The sequence below is a fragment of the Lepisma saccharinum genome, chromosome 21 (genome assembly GCF_977018435.1).
Source record: "Lepisma saccharinum chromosome 21, izLepSacc3.1, whole genome shotgun sequence".
NCBI lineage: Eukaryota > Metazoa > Arthropoda > Insecta > Zygentoma > Lepismatidae > Lepisma > Lepisma saccharinum.
The window spans coordinates 31,605,724-31,616,643 of record NC_139249.1 but is presented as its reverse complement, the minus strand read 5'-3'; the positions used below and the strand labels follow the sequence as shown (position 1 = coordinate 31,616,643).

The following is a 10,920-nucleotide window of genomic DNA, read 5'->3' as shown; positions in this document are numbered from 1 at the left end:
ACTCTGCCAATGCCCTTGGCCTTTTTGGCAACAGCGCCACTACATGTTTCAAAGCTGTACATCTTGGCTCTTAACCCAGCAAATGCCACAATAACATCACCAAGTGTCTCATCTTTTAACTTGCCAGGCACCTTTTTGTGTGGTGTTTAATTTTTGTATGTTCACTGGTATAAAAGTATTTAAACAATTCAGGCTGTGCCATATCTTGATAAACATCTTCTGTTTGAATATCAAGAACAAAACTATCTGTGTCCATGTACATCAATGTTACACAATCACCATAAAAAGGTTTCAACACATCATAATACAATTTTAACATGTGTAATTTGGCCAATTCCAATATCACAGCCCCTACATAAATAGGCTTATCAAATTTAATATTTGTTTTTTTCATGTTGAAGAGTGCCATATTTTCATCATAAATTCTTCTATAATTGAAATTAGGCTTTGCAATCAATTTTTTGCTCCGGCTGGGGTCAGTAATTATTTTAACATCAATATGTTTTCTGACATTTTCAATTGTTTTGCCATACACTGAATTGACCATCAATTTAAACAAGGTCTTATCAAATTGGCTCATTGCAGATGTTCGAAGCTCTGTGTTTGTATCAATATATGGCTTCAACCATCTTGAGTGCCTGAACCTCAAGACTTTGCCAATTTTGGTCACTTGAACACCATGATTCATCAGGAACAGGAGGTTTTTGTAATATATGACATAATTCTGTTTCGGCTCTAGAGTCATCATCAATTTCTTCTGTTTAGAGCCAGGTGAACACTTAACCTCAGGAATTGGGGGCAGATCAGAAAATGTGTTGTGTAAATTATCTGGAATTGTCAGATCAACCTCTAAGAACAGGCCATAGTTACTGTCATCAAAATCCTGAAGATCTTCAATATTGAAATCTTCAACCCACTCAAGCCCTGCATATGGCAATTTATCCATCATAGCATAACCATAGAGGCTGTTTGCATCTACATACAGTATATAATTTGATGGCAGTGCTGGATCATAATCAGGAATATATTTGTTATTTGCTCTGGCATATCTCTGAGAACATTGCACCATGCCTCCTCTTATACATTGTTCCATAAACAGATACATGTCCTGATCTTGGATCAGATCCAATTGCATTTTAGTGTTTAAAAACATTGCAGACCATGCTAGGCCTGGCGCACTGTAAAAATACATTGGATCCAGCTTATAATTTTGCATGGAAGATTTTCTGAATGCCTGCAGTATATCAGCTAAGAGGGTCACATCAAGTTTTAAATATGCCTTGTGATAATCACCAAATGTCTTGCATTTTAAATTGTTCCACATCAATTGGGCATGGTGATAATGATCATCAGTGATTCCAGATCCTCTGATTTTGCTGTAAAACTCTTGTTGTGGTGGCAGAGAACACTCATCAAATTTAGAAAAATCTGTAACATAATCATATGGATATACACCCTTCCGCCTAATTAATTTCAGGTCCTGATTTGGAAACAAAGCACATGTGATTTTGAATTGATCATCAGATAATTGAGTGGCCAGTGTAGCCAGGCTAGCCGATAAAATTCTGTAGGAATCAAGAAATCTTAAGTGAATAGAAACACCATTAACTTTAATTATTTTGTTAATGGCTATATATTTCTCATCATTTTCTGCTAAAATATTTAAATTCTGCTTGTCAAACCCCTCGTACCTGATCAAATGATGAAAATCATAATTGGATGCACCATGGCAAAATATAGGAACAAATTTTGGTCTCTGGATCTGAATATTGCAGCTATTACACAGGGCCATTAAGAATTTACCATCTGTATGAGAATGGTGATGAATCTTGATATTTGTATCTGAAAATTCAGAATCACATACCGGGCATTTTTCTGCATTGTTGAAATCTTCAATCTGTTTCTCTGTTAAAGGCAACATGGGTTTTGATTTTAATAAGATATTAGATGCTATGTCATGGCACTCATTTTCTATTCTATGTGCAAATTCTTTGATGGCATCTGCTCCCATGTATAAATATTCTTTACTAACCACACCACCCTGTACAACCACATAATAAAAGCTGGAAGGTTCATGTAGCTGGTATGGTGTAATTGAAGATTCATCAGGATCTGGGCTACAGAATGCAAGAGGTTTGAGATTTGATTCAAAATCACAGACTATATATGCTGGGTGTTCCAACAAGGCTTCAAATGTTTTGAATTTTGCATTTTCACTTGGCTTAGGCATAAGCATATGAACAGGTTTATGATTCGCACAGTATTTCAGATGCTCAATTAACTTGTTTTTAGCAATTTCTGCATTCACTTCACAAACACCATTCACCATTTTTTGACCATCAAATACAGACAAACATCTTCTGCACAACTTGAATATTCTATGAGTTTTGTCTAGTTGTGTTCTGACTAAAGCTTCAAGATTATGTATCAGAGTGTAATGATTTGTGCCATCCCCTTTAATTAAGAGCAGATCAATCGGAATAGCAGATTCATCATCAAGTGTACTGATTCTGAGAGGATCTATCAAGCAATTGTCACGGCCAGTAGAACAAGTAAATACATTAATAGATAATTGTTTGCCATTGATGTGCCTGGCCTTTTTTTCAAATTTATCAATATTCTGAACAGGCATTGGATATTCTAAACCCTCCATTGCCTCATCAAAATCATTTTCATGTTGTTTATAATAAGTTATTCTCTCAGGATGCCTTGAAACTGGATACAAAGCAGCTAAAATACACCACAAAAAGCATTTCTGGTCATTATTTTTTATATTAACCACGGCTGTTTTGTTTTTGATATTGGCAGGTAATGGCACATAAGTGGAACCTTGTAATGGGTTGAATTCAGAAATATTAACATAGAACTTGTGTGGAGATCCGCATAGGCTCCATCCAGACTCTTTTGCTGCAAATTCAGAGTGTTTAATATTCAATTGATCTATTAAACTGCTTATTATTTTGTCTGAATTTGCATTTGAGTATACAGGTACAGTTTCTGTTATGTGGGGCTGTGTAAATTTTGTGCCATTTGGCTTCTTATATTGTGTAAACAATTTGAGGGACAGCTTATAAGAGCCATTTTGTGCATTTAGAATTGCCTGCACATCTGGATTTATACTGTTCAAAAAATTCTTAAGGTCACATCTTGGCTCTGATACAAAACGGTGATCCCTTAATTGGCCGTTAAAACTGCTATGGATGGGTTCATAGCGTGGCTGCTTTGCTGGTCCAGCATTAACAGGTGTTTCATGCTTCCTTTTCAGACCAGATGTAGATGGTTGAGGGGGCAATGTTGATGACTGTGCAGAGCAAGTACCTTTATGTTTATATGTGAAATATTCCATGCTATATTTTCTATGGCATTTAGGGCATATTTTTGTGGGAGTTCTGCATTTGTCTGGGTTACAATTCCTTTGATGCCTGGCCCAATTGGGGCTGGTTATATTCTTTTTGCATTGATTACAATATTTTTGATTTGGCATTTTTGTTGTTGTTTATTATATAAGATTTCCTGGGGTCCAAATCAAAATTCTATGCTTAATAAAAAATATCAGTTGGGTTCAGCAGTGTGATTTGTATATTTAGTGTATGTGTGTATGTATGTATGTGTGTTAATATTTTTGGCTTTGGTATTTATATAAAATTTCTTGGGGCTCAAATCAAAACTCTATACTTAATAAACCTATGACAGGTTGTCAAAAATTCTGTATATTAAATCAAATAGATTTGTAATTCAATTTATACAAATCTTCAATAACTTTGTGTTTAAAAAAATATGAGCAGCACTGCAACAACACACCCTTACTCTTCAACAAGTCTCACAATACTGGCTGATATGCAATGCAAAATCTCTTTATATAGCCTAAGCACAGACCGCATTGAAAACATCTGAAACAATAGGCCAATCAGAATATAACACATCATTACATTATGTCATAAGCAACCAATCAGAAAACAACACATGTCTAATAATTTGTTGCTTAATATTGGGTAATAATTTGTTGCAAAACATGATGCAATATAAATAAACCAGAAATAGGCCACAAGTGGACCGGAAGTGGACCGGAAGTGGACCGGAAGTGGGCAGAAATGGGTAAAAATGTCCGAAAATAGACCGGAAATGGACCGGAAGTGGGCAGAAATGGGTAGAAATTGCCGAAAATAGACCGGAAGTGGACCGGAAGTGGGCAGAAATGGGTAGAAATGGCCGAAAATAGACCGGAAGTGGACCGGAAGTGGGCAGAAATGGGCAGAAATGGCCAAAAATAGACCGGAAATGTACCGGAAGTGGGCAGAAATGGCCAGAAATGGACCGGAAATGGCCAGAAGTGGACCGGAAATAAATATGTGTGGGTGTGTTTGGGTGTGGGTGGGTGTGGGTGTGTGTGGGTGTGGCTCTTATGAGCATTTTTGGCTTAGTTTTAAGTGTAGCCAAAAAAAATATCAAGAGGGGCATATTTTTAACAAATTTATGGACAACAATCTCACAGAAGTGCCTTTTATAAGTGTAGGCAAATCAATCTGAGAGGGGTCATCATTTCACGGGAACTTCCCGAGGGCATTTTCACAAAAATCTTGGATTAGGCAGGGTTCCACACTTGAGCAAAAAGCTCATATGGGCATGTTGAGCCTGTTTTAAGTGTAGCCAAATCTGCCTGAGAGGGGCTCATCATTTATCGTCCTGGTTGTAGCATGAATCACACTACTTAGATAATAAAGAGTGGATTTTTAAAAATGTCTACACATCCTTTGAAGATGTTGTGACCCCTCACCTAAAACTATTTTTGGAATTTTGTAAACTGTGGAACCATTTATTTCTTGTATTAAATGGTAGAACATAGAAATACAACATAGTTCCTGTATATTCTATTATTTTTTTAAACACGGTTTAATAACTGAATTGAAATGCGAGAAAAGAGACATTGTGCTGCATATTCGCTCATCTGGTGGACCGAATAGATCAACTTCCCCCAAAGGAAGAATGTAATAAAATTATTACAAGAATAAAACTGCCTTATTTTATTAGTTTATAATATTGTTCTGAATCATAACCATTATTATGTTTATTATTTCTACTATTTTGAATTTTATCAGAGCCTACCTCGTATAAAAATTTCTGGCTACGCCTATGGTAATGCACGACATTGTAATCAAATGGAACAGTGTTTTCAGTAATTTGTAACTTTACATAACTTTCACAGACCAAGTTCATTGTTCTTGTAACTTATCATTCATGTGGCCTCGCCATGCAAATCGCCTTTTTCCATTCGTGGGCACATTGAGGAATATCTTATTGGGGCATCTGGTACTCGTATTTGTGCATAATGTTAAAATGCACCACTTATAATTCTTTATTTTCCATTATGATATCAACAATACTGACCAAACTACAAAATTCTGGCGGCTCGGCTCTTGTGACTCACAAGATGGAAACGTGTTGTTTCTGGGCAAGGCAACAGTAAAATCTTATTTGTAATGTTAACTCGGAAGATAAAATTGTAGTAAAGCGTTGACAGCATATTTTCTTAGTGGTAACGACCACTTCCTATTCTAGTAATTACGTATCTTATCCAATCAATTATCTCACAGCAAACACAGTCACGTCCTAATACCAAATACAGCCAAAACAAAAGTGCAGACGACAGGACCAGTCGAACCACGACGTCACAATATGGCGCAGGTATGTTTTGTGCGCAACGCTCGGCTCGAAACTTTCAGTCAGTTTTTACCTAAAAATGAGCGCACATGAACGTGGGAAATTGCAGGGGTTATTTATCGATGGTATAGATTATAAAAATGGTCTTTAAAAAAATTAGTGGAAATGTCCATTCATTCATCAGCGTGCATCAGACTGGTACACCAAAAATGAAGTCAAATTCGGTGAAATTCGGAAAGCTTCATAATGAAACAAATTAAAGTTAGATTTGGAATGTGTACGCATATTCGCGTTTATCAGGAGAAAAATTACCATGAGTGCTAAGTCACAGAAGATATTTCATGAAAAAGTTTAACGCGTTAAACTCGTGTGACTTTCGGAACGGGACCCCTGATGAAAGCTTTGGTGCTCGCCGGTGAAATACAGAACGCCGAAGATTGCATCAGCAGTGCACCAGCCCGTCCACCGGTGGAATCTGGAAAGCGCGGTAATTATCGTAGAATTTTGGCTATCGTTGTAACACGAAATTTGAACCTTCCTTAAAGTAATGAGCACTGTTTGGATTTCGAAAAAGTTATCTATGTTGAAAAAAAAAATACCTTACGCAAGCATGCGTCCTTCCCATGGACAAGGTATTCTGCTATTCTCAGTTGATGTAGAGGCGAGAGTGAGTATCGTAGACTAGTGGGAATGAATGCAGAAGTAAATTGGAACCTTAGTAGAATGCATTTAGGGACTTTATTTTAATGCTAAGAGAAATAAACCTGACCCGCCTAACCTAACTACGATTTTTTTTATAGAAGCCGTTTTCAGTGTGTTGAGACAAAGGGCAAGCCGAGCCTCAAGGAACGATACAAGAGAAAACGACTACGGTACGGCAGTGTTGCCACAATCTGTAAACACAAATTCCCTTTGCAAGGGGTAAAATTTCCCTTTTTCGCCCATTTTTCCCCTTCATTTAAATAATTAATAATAATAATAATAATAATAAATATTATCGTTGCCTCATGTTCGTATGTATGTATAAAATGTTAAACATTTTAACTTTTAAATTCTACGACGCCAGTGGTCCCGGGTTCGAATCCCAGCCTGGGCATGGCTGTTTGTGAGTGTCCATTCATAAACTTCATCATATCATCACTCATCCCCATCTTTGCAATTAGCCAAAAGTGGCAGAAAAGTGAAGTAAAATAAACCAAATCAATAAACAATAAAAATTAATTAATCAATAACTTTAAAGGGTTTTTTTTGGAAGATTTAGATTTTATTGCTAAACCAAACCGTTTTTTTCGTTTTAAGATGAAAGCTAAAACTACGTTAAAGTTGGAAACTGAAGATTTCTTAAGTAAAATGCAAAACACACAAACAGAGATTGCATTTAGGGAAGCCAATACCCCTTTGTCTTCATCACACCATCAGAAGAAAATTAAAAATATTCTAGTAAGGCTGTTCCAGTAAGGCGCAGATGAAACGTCACTTCCTTTGATATGAAGAGTTTGTGTGGAAAATCACATTTTTGCCTCCCCATCAAAATTTTTAAATTCGGCGCATGTGTATACACGTTTTATTTTTAAAAAAATATAGTACATACCTGAGTAAATGTTCCATTCTGGAAAATTTCACATATTAGGTGAAAACTTCTAAAACACAGCAATTTTTTTAATAAAATTTAATCCACTGAGTCTGAGAGGTATTGTTGGTCACTTCTTGCCACTCCGTACGGAAATATTTAACTTGTTTCCGCGGTGTTTTTTCATCTTCCAATAATTCTCCACGACGTTTTGTAATATATTCTGGAGATGCAGATAGTTTCATTTGCTCTCCTTGTTTTTCCATCGTCAAAGACGGACACAACCTTCTACCAAACAATCGCACTCGCACACGAATAACCCAGTGTCCAATGAAGACTGAAGTAAAGATAGTTTGCGACCAAGAGAACTTTATGGTTTGTACGTGCAGTGTTGAGGCTAAATTCAGAGAACCACGGAAAGCTTTACATAAACATTACCCTCAGACTCCCACTCCCAAAGGCGGGACAAGAGGGTGAATGGTCAATAACCTCCGGCCTGAATCGAAATTCCACCCTTCCTCTCAGAACAAAGTATACGACAATTTTTTTTAAAAAAAGTTATCATTTTCAAAACTGGAATCTCTTATAATGTTTAATATAATTAATGTTGAGTTTGTCTTAAAATTTCCCTTTTCACTTAAAATTAGCTCCAAATTTCTCTTCAAAAAGGGAAATTTCCCTTCATGTGGCAACACTGCGGTACGGACGGAATACGGATCGAAGGAAATAGAACAAGTTGAAGAAGAATCGATTTCATAAGTGAATCTGAATAGAATATGAGACCTGAATTAACTAAAAATCCACAGAAACGGAACGATCTTTCCTTTGTTAGTAAGAGAAATAACGAAATAGTATTTAAATTAATTCACTTGGCTCAACATTAGTCAAGCCATACGAAAAATTTGTTATAAACTCATCTTTTGCTCCCCTCCACGGAAATCTTTAGTAAAAGGCGAAAGATTTATACGAATTGAAGGGAAGCCAGAGTTATTTCGGACATCTTTTTTTCCTTTGCTAGCCAAGCTAGCTACCTGTTAGAGGGTTACGCCCTCTGTAAGGGAAGTGATAATTAGCGATTTTGTGTTTGAAAATACGATTGTTGGTCTATGTGTATTTTGAATAAAAGTGGTTGAGTGAAAACATAAATAAAACTGTGCATCGTAAGTTAATGTGTAATTTTATATATTTGAGGCAGGAAAAATATTAAGCCTGTCATGATGATTGATGTCAGGGTCGTATGGAATATTAGGCGAGTGTGGGGTATATATGCGGAAGAGGTTCATCAACATTATATATCTCGAAGCGGTCTCTATCAGGATGATTTGGAGGTAAGGTATTAAGATAAAGCGTGAGGAGCAGTGATAACGGAGTATGGTAATAACGGGGTGGAGTGTCGTGAAGAGCATCATAATAGGCTGTATTCTGCAGTAGTGGATGTTCCTGTGCGACCCATGAGGTTATGTAGCGGATGCGAAGTGTTTCTAGATGGAACAGGATGTGTGGAAAAGTCATCCTGGCATACAATAATCTGGTGGGGCTGGGTAAGGATATCCTATAGGCAGTGCGAAGAGCATGTCTTTCTAGTATTTTAAGTTTCTCGTAGAAGAATGGTGCTGCAGATATCCAGGCTGTGAAACCATACCTAAGAATTGGACGGAGCATAGATTTATATGGCATGATAAGCAGTTCAGCCTTCAAGCCCCAGGTTGTCCCACACACTCGTTTCATTAGGTTTAGTCTTATTTTTGCTTTACTGGTTAGAATATCAAGGTGAGCTTTCCAAGTGAGGTGTTGATAGAAAACGACACCGAGGTACGTCAATGTTTTGGAAGATTTTATTAGGGAGTTTTGAACCTTGATAGCTAGCAAATCTGGATTTCTATGGACCCGTGAACGACAACCCTTTGGCAGGAACACTATTGCTTTTGTCTTTGTACAATTTATTAGGAGTCTCCAACGGCGGCACCAGGAAACAAAGATATCGACTGTTTTATGTAGGTGCTGATTCAATTGATGGATTGTTCGCCCTAACGCCAGAAAGCCTGTATCGTCAGCATATTGGAATGTATGAACATCAGGTGGGGGTCAAGGTAAATCTGCCACATACAGTAAATATAACAACGGTGAGAGTACTGAACCTTGTGGGACTCCCGAGTGGAGAAATATTGGGTGTGATAAGCTGTTGTAGATAGATACATAGGATATTCGATTTGATATGAAGTTATAAATCAAACGAATATAACAGGAAGGTAACTGAAATTTGGTTAGTTTAGAGATGAGGCCTGGATGCCACACCTTATCAAATGCCTTTTCTAGGTCGAATAACAATAAGCAGGATGGTTTAAAGGCATTGTATTGATTGGTAATCATAGTAGTGCGCCGAAGGAGTTGATCGTTAATACAAAAGGAAGGTCTAAATCCTGCTTGTTGGAGGGGAAGTAAGTTTTTTGTAGTCAAGTGTGCATGGAGTCTCTTTACCAGAATCTTTTCGAGAATTTTACTGAACACAGATGCAAGTTGTATTAGTCGATAGGAGTTTATCGATTGTGGAGATTTGTTGGGTTTGAGAAACATCAAGGTTTTTGATGCTTTCCATGCAATAGGAAAAAGCCAGTGCGAAGGATGAATGTGTATATCCCTGCCAAGATGGTAAGGAGAGCAATGGGGCATTCTTTAATAAGTCGGTAAGAAAGAGAATCGAATCCAGGGGCAGTATTTCGTCTGTGTTGTAGCGTCAGTTGTATATCTCCGGCGCTGATTGGGTTGGTTAATATATTATCGTCTGGTAGTGTGTGAGTATTTGCAGGTTTTAAATCATCATCATTGAAATTAAAGGAATCCACCGCGTGACGGCGTATTGGTGGTTCTGGAGAAATCGGAGTGAATATGTCTTGCAGATTGCCAGCGAATGCGTCACCTTTTTCTTCATCAGTTTGCAGAGGTGTTTCTTGAAGAAATACAGGGTATGAGGTGGATGATTTTTGCCCAGTTAGACCTTTGAGTCTATACCAGAATTGGGTTGTATTTGAAGATCTATTCAGCTGGTTGCAAGCATGAGTCCAGTTTAACCTTTTGTAAGCAAGGATATAATTGTGCACAGTGCGCTGTAATTGACGATGATGTCGCAGGGAATCAAGGTTACCGGTTTGGATATAGTCCCTGTACAGCTGACGGGAACGAGTTATCATGGTTAGATATCGAGGAGGAAGATTTGGTTTGTTGGGAAGAACTTTAGTTCGTGGCACATGCAGAGAAGTTGCGGTTTGAATTTCTTGAGTAATCCGATCGGCCACATTGGTAAGGTCTTCTTCTGTGGTAGGAATTATTAAATCCGATGTCGCTTCTTGGATATGATCTCTGTAGGCTGGCCAATTCGCCTTATCGTAATGGAGAACATATCGAGAGCGTGATGGACCAGTGGTTACATTGTTTCTGCAGCGAAGTGTAAGTTTCATTGGCAGGTGGTCACTACCTAGTGTACCAAGAACTTTAATAGTGCATTTCTGTGCGAGATTTGCAGAAGTGATAACAATATCTGGAGTTGACTGAGAGATGGGTCTTGTATGCTCTGGAATATGATGTTTTATTCCAGTGGTTTGAGTGGTAATGAACTGAGAGAATTGCGTTCGTTCTAGGAGAGGTCGACTATGTATATTGATGTCGACCATTATGATATAATTCCGAAATTTTAG

The 10,920-nt window shown here is 37.5% G+C and overlaps 1 non-coding gene across 1 annotated transcript; it reads right to left on the bottom strand.

Moving 5' to 3' along the window:
* Nucleotides 1–8,098: 8,098 nt before the first annotated feature.
* Nucleotides 8,099–8,218, bottom strand: LOC146004542 (U5 spliceosomal RNA). The gene has a single exon (XR_014443941.1). It is a non-coding gene; the product is annotated as a U5 spliceosomal RNA (small nuclear RNA).
* Nucleotides 8,219–10,920: the final 2,702 nt, after the last annotated feature.